Raw genomic sequence first — 5,412 nt, 5'->3', positions numbered from 1 at the left:
CTTCTATAACCTCCCTTTCTGCACCTTGACATTCCCTTGAACTGAGAGTCAAACCTGCGATGGACCAAGTTTTTCTCCTTCCATTGGTGCCCAACAGGGACATCCTCTGTTACATATGCAGTTGGAGCCATAATTCTGTCCATACACAGAATATTGTGTTAGTACCAGAAATCTCTGGTTCTTTGGCATTGTTTTTCTTATGGAGTTAAAATTCCCTTCAGTTCTGTTTGGAGCGATGCTCTTGACTCCCTCCATTGTTGATGATATTATTATGGTTAGAATTAACTATCACTATTTTCATGGAAAATCCACACCTAGCTGCAAAATACTAATACACATTTGGTGGTAAAGAAAAATAATAATATTTTAAACTTGTCCTCCTGACTAATAATATGAAAAACTTGTGAATTTTCTGATATTATGTCAACATCAGCTGATTCCCTGACCACTCCAATTTGTATCTTTGGCCAGAGTAAATGTTTCTTACTTCTCCCCTCCCTCTGTTATCCCTGTTATGGTATAAATTCAGCCTTGGAGGAAAATAACATTGTCGCCCTGATCTGACTCCTATCTTAACGTCCTTCTTTGCGACCCTTGTCCCCAATTCTATTCCAGGCACCCTCATATCTCTCACTTACAGAAGGCACCCAAGGTGTTTCTCTTTGAAGGTGTCCTGGATGAGAAAGTCTTTCCCTGTTAATAGACTGGTTTGTCATCTTTGTTTTGGAAGCCTTTGCTCCCCCTTGGAGCTTTTGCTCCCACCCCCAAAACCCCCCCAAAGCTTTTGCTGAGTGATGGGACAAGCATTCTACTTCCCTCTTTTGTGACAGGACACAGAGAGTCACTCAGGACACAAAGAATAGGGTTAAAAGTTTTTAAAAAATCTGAGATTTTGTAAAAATATTTGTCCATAGTTCACCCAGGAGGTAACAATTGATTCAAAAGATAATACCCAGTTAGTGATTGTTTAATGGATGGATTAACCCTTTTACTGAAGTCTACCTTCCATAATGAATTAAAGTTATGTGCATTGTGGGTACAAGGTTGACTCTCCTTGTGTGGATGAGCAACCCCATGTATGTGGATTAAAAAACCTTATACCCTCATGCTACTGCAGCGGTCACTTTGTCAATCAGTGCTCCATGATTGCGCTCCAGAAGTGGTCCACTATGGGGTCTTACAACATTTTGGTGCATCACAGAGACTGTGCTCCCTCCAGACCCCAATTGGCTAAGAGATCAGAGGTAAGCTCGAGCAAGTCTGTGTTTTGTGTTCTGTGTTACTTTCTGTTTTGTCTCTTTGTCATGTTTCATCTTTGTTTCATGTTGACTTGTGTCGTCTGCCCCTATTGTCTGAAGGGTTTGTGTCCCCACTGGAGAAGGTTTAGAGTTCACTTGGTCCTGAAAGCGGACTATGGCTGTGTCAGGTCGACTTGCTTGTTGTCACAGGCCATAGGCCCTAGAACATGCTCTAGGAGGAGAAAGGAATCTAGAGGACACTCTACAATCCCATTGGGAGGTGCGATCAGATGGTCTGCCTCATCCCAGAAGCAGCTAAGGTTAAGCTGCATTTTGGGCCAGGTACTGAAGGTAACAGGCATCTGTGGAATTCGCTTGTAGAATGCTTTTTCTTGGTATCGTTTGTCTATTTTTTTTCCTTTGGTATTGTCGAGTGTCTTTTTTGGCTTTTGTTTCATTTTTGGACTTGGACTAACGATAGTGTTTGAAATCATTGAACTGTTTGCTTTCTTTCTCAATAATTTTTACTTGGTCTACTTGGTGCTTAACTTGGAAATAAATTTTTTGAGAGAAATTGTTTTCTGCCAGCATGCCTTATCTGCTGGCCCTATTGCAAGTGTGAAGTTGGTCTTCAGCATTAAGTCACCTTCCTTGTTAGTCATCATTGACATAGACAGTGCCTCTGATCCTATCCCTGCAACAGTCAGTTCTTGCCCCTGTGGTCAAAATGCTCCAGGTTGGGGTCAGGGTTGTCCCGAAAATAGTTTCAGAAAGAGTCTGCAGCAGACTGCGAGGAACTTTGTTGAGCCAGACAAAACAGGCTTTACTCTAGGATGACAAGAGTAGAAAGACTTGGCACCGGCTCTTCAGCTTACTCCAACTGGAGGCTGTGGCCAAGGTCAGGATCAATGTTTTTTTTTCTATGGCCCTCTAACTCAGTGAGGCGGCTTGGTAAAGGGCTACTACTGCAGTCCTTGGAGGGCTATACTTCTATTAAAGATCAGTACTCCAGTGTTAGTAATCTATTTTTTGGTTATAAGAGTCAGGAAACCCAACGCAATTGTGACCACTGCCTCAGGAATGGCAGTAGAAACAGTCCTTAAAACCAATTGCCTGTTACTATTGCTTACTCTCTGATATCTGAGGCTTCAGTCGGATAACACCCCCTTCAATTCTCAAGTGCTATTTTCTCCTGGTCTTTTGGTGCAAGGTCATCTAGCATGTCTGACAGCCTTTAAGAAACTACCCCCTTAAAGTAGATGAACCATACAATTATTTTATCAGCCACTTGGCATCTAGCACTCAGGTCTTAACTATCTCTCTATCCTTTTGTTATTAATTCTTACTAGAAGCCTAGTGTCCTTCAGAGGCTGGGTCCTTTGAGAGGCAGAGCCACTGAGCTGACTCTAAGGAGCTGAGCTGAGCTGAGGACAAAGTAGAGAGACAGCTGGTAACAGACCTGCTGCCCCTCTGCTCTCCTTTTTGTTTCACAGGCACAAAGCCTGTGCTCGATTACGGGCTGGCCTTTTTGGCCCAAGAAAGCAGGCTCATTTAGCTGTGTGACTGAATGCTATTTGTCACCTATCGGGTTGTTCCACCCACTCTCACCAGGCCACCCCCTAGCATTCTTGCTTGGCCCCTTACCGCTGTTCTTAAGAATTTTATCACCTAAGACTCTGTGTTCTATGACTTAAAATTTATCCCATCCTGCTAATATGCATGTCCTAGATTCATGTTGTGAAGGTCCTAATTCTAAAACAAGGGGATGGTGCATCCCCCTAAATATTAAATATACCTCCACAGTGTGAAACAAGATTGATATACTTGGGGCCTTAAAATGTTTCAATCAGGTGCTGATACGGAGATTATATTTACTATAAAACTGTTAAAAGAGAAAGTGCATTCTTACTGTCCCGCTTTTGGGCAGTGATCCAAATAAGGAGCCCAGGGAGGCACTGAACATGGTGCAAGGTACGCACAACTTCATCTACAATCTGCTCTCCACTGAGAGGACCTGCTTCCACAAAGAACTGCACCACTTCGAGAAGAATTAGAAGCCTACCACCCACTCCAGGACAGCTAAAATATGTATTCTTGAACAATGCAATACCTTTCGTAGGATTTGACTTTTTGGATAATGCAATTATGATTGTTGCAGGAACCCAAATTGTATTGTCTATTTGATTTATTTAGAGAATTTAAAAAATGTTAATCAGCATGTTATTTTTCCTTCTATGTATCAACACATTATTTTTCAGTTATTGATGCTGTACTTTAATGATGTGGGGCTTGCTTATTCCTTATTTGACATACATGGGATACCTATTTATCTCTTTGTCTTTTGCTTATATATTCTGGCCCTTGGACATTGAATCATTTAACCAGCCTTGTTAAGTAACAGGGAGATAATATAACAACAAAACCTATTCACTTATATTATCATAGGCTAACTATCGACGATGCTTTGATGAGGGTCAAACTCACCTACAAATCTCCATCCCAGTCCAGGCAAGGACATTTATGTCCTTCAGTCAAATGAGGCCAACATTCTTTTCTGCCTACTGTCCTGATGCCTTTGATGAAAAACCAAAAAATTCTCACCACTGCGTGCTGAGCTGGACAATCAGTGATGGATAAGAGAGTGATATATTCATGAATTAAGGGCCTAAGATAGGAGGGCCGACATTAGCTGCTGCCTTATCCCATGATGGGCCCTGGCTTCAAGATTCCCTTGGCCATGTGACAAACAACACCCCAACCTAAGAGAGACAAAGTTTCCAAGGGGTTCATTCCAGGACATGCATGGCCATTGGTCACTTTTACATTTGAATATATACAAGGGGGACATGTTGGTTGCGATTCCCTAGAAGCCCTCCATTGTAGATGTTATTATTATGGTTAGAATTAAGTATAGAAAATCCCCAGCTGGATGCAGAAGACTAATACAAATTTGGTGGTCAAGAAAATAATAATATGATAATGTTTTCCTGCTGATTAATAATATGACAAACCTGCAAACTCTCTGACATTCTTTCAACATCAGTCCGTGACCAAACAAATCCTGTGTTTTTGCCCTACGTAAATGTTTCTTAGTTCCCCCTCCCTCTGTTACCCCTTTTATGGAATAAATTCAGCCTTGGAGAAAAATAAAATTGACGCCTTGTTCAGACTCTTGTCTTGGCATCGTTCTTCGCATCTTTGTCCCACATTCTCTTCCAGGTACCCTCAGAACCCTCACTTACACAACATTTGTAATCCTTTCTCAAAATCAACCAACAACAGATCAGTTGTCAGGAAACTAGTTTGGCACTAGCATTCACTTCCGTATTTGATATGCTCTAGCTGTGTCTCTCAGGAAAGATCTATATCCGGTACCTGGCAGCATGCATTTCATAGCTTCATCACTCATATATAGTTTTGATTGTATATATATATATATATATATATATATATATATATATATTTGGTGTCTCCTACAGCAAAGAGGTTAGGTAGAAATTTAGCATGGATTCTGCGCAACTAGGTCAAGAATTTAGAATCCACAAATGACAATGGCAAATAATCTCACTCCTGTTCTTATGAACCTTTGAAGTTGAGGTTTAACTGGACCTCAAGCCATTCCTCTCACTGCCCATTCTCCTAAGTATGATGTATGGCCTGAAGAAATGATCATGGTAAAATATCCCAAATCATCAAAACTGACACTGGGAACACAGTAGGTAGATATGAGAGTACTGATACTTAATTAGAAATAGAACCACATTCTATAGTCTATGTTTTCCTTTGTTTTATTGATATCTGGTATTTTTTGGATAAAATAAGCATTTGGGAGTTTATCATTCGAAGTAGGTACAGAGTATTTACACTGTTATATTCACTCTTTTGCTAAACCCACTTTGTTGACAAAATGACTGAAAAAAATGGAATTGGCAAACAGATTTTTTCATAACACATTCAGGAATATATATATATATATATATATATATATATATATATATATATATATATATATATGTAGTCCCAAATCAAGGAATGTTCAATTAGAAAATGAAATACAATATTCACTCAATTAAAGGTCTGTAGGGTAAATACAGGTCTTTGGGAAACAAAGACAACCTAGTAAATTGAACTGTATTTCACAGGAATGGATCTCGTAATAGAATTATGATCCAGA

The sequence above is a fragment of the Rattus norvegicus genome, chromosome Y, assembly GCF_021556685.1.
Source record: "Rattus norvegicus strain SHRSP/BbbUtx chromosome Y, alternate assembly SHRSP_T2T, whole genome shotgun sequence".
Taxonomy (NCBI): domain Eukaryota; kingdom Metazoa; phylum Chordata; class Mammalia; order Rodentia; family Muridae; genus Rattus; species Rattus norvegicus.
This window is presented reverse-complemented; position numbering follows the sequence as displayed.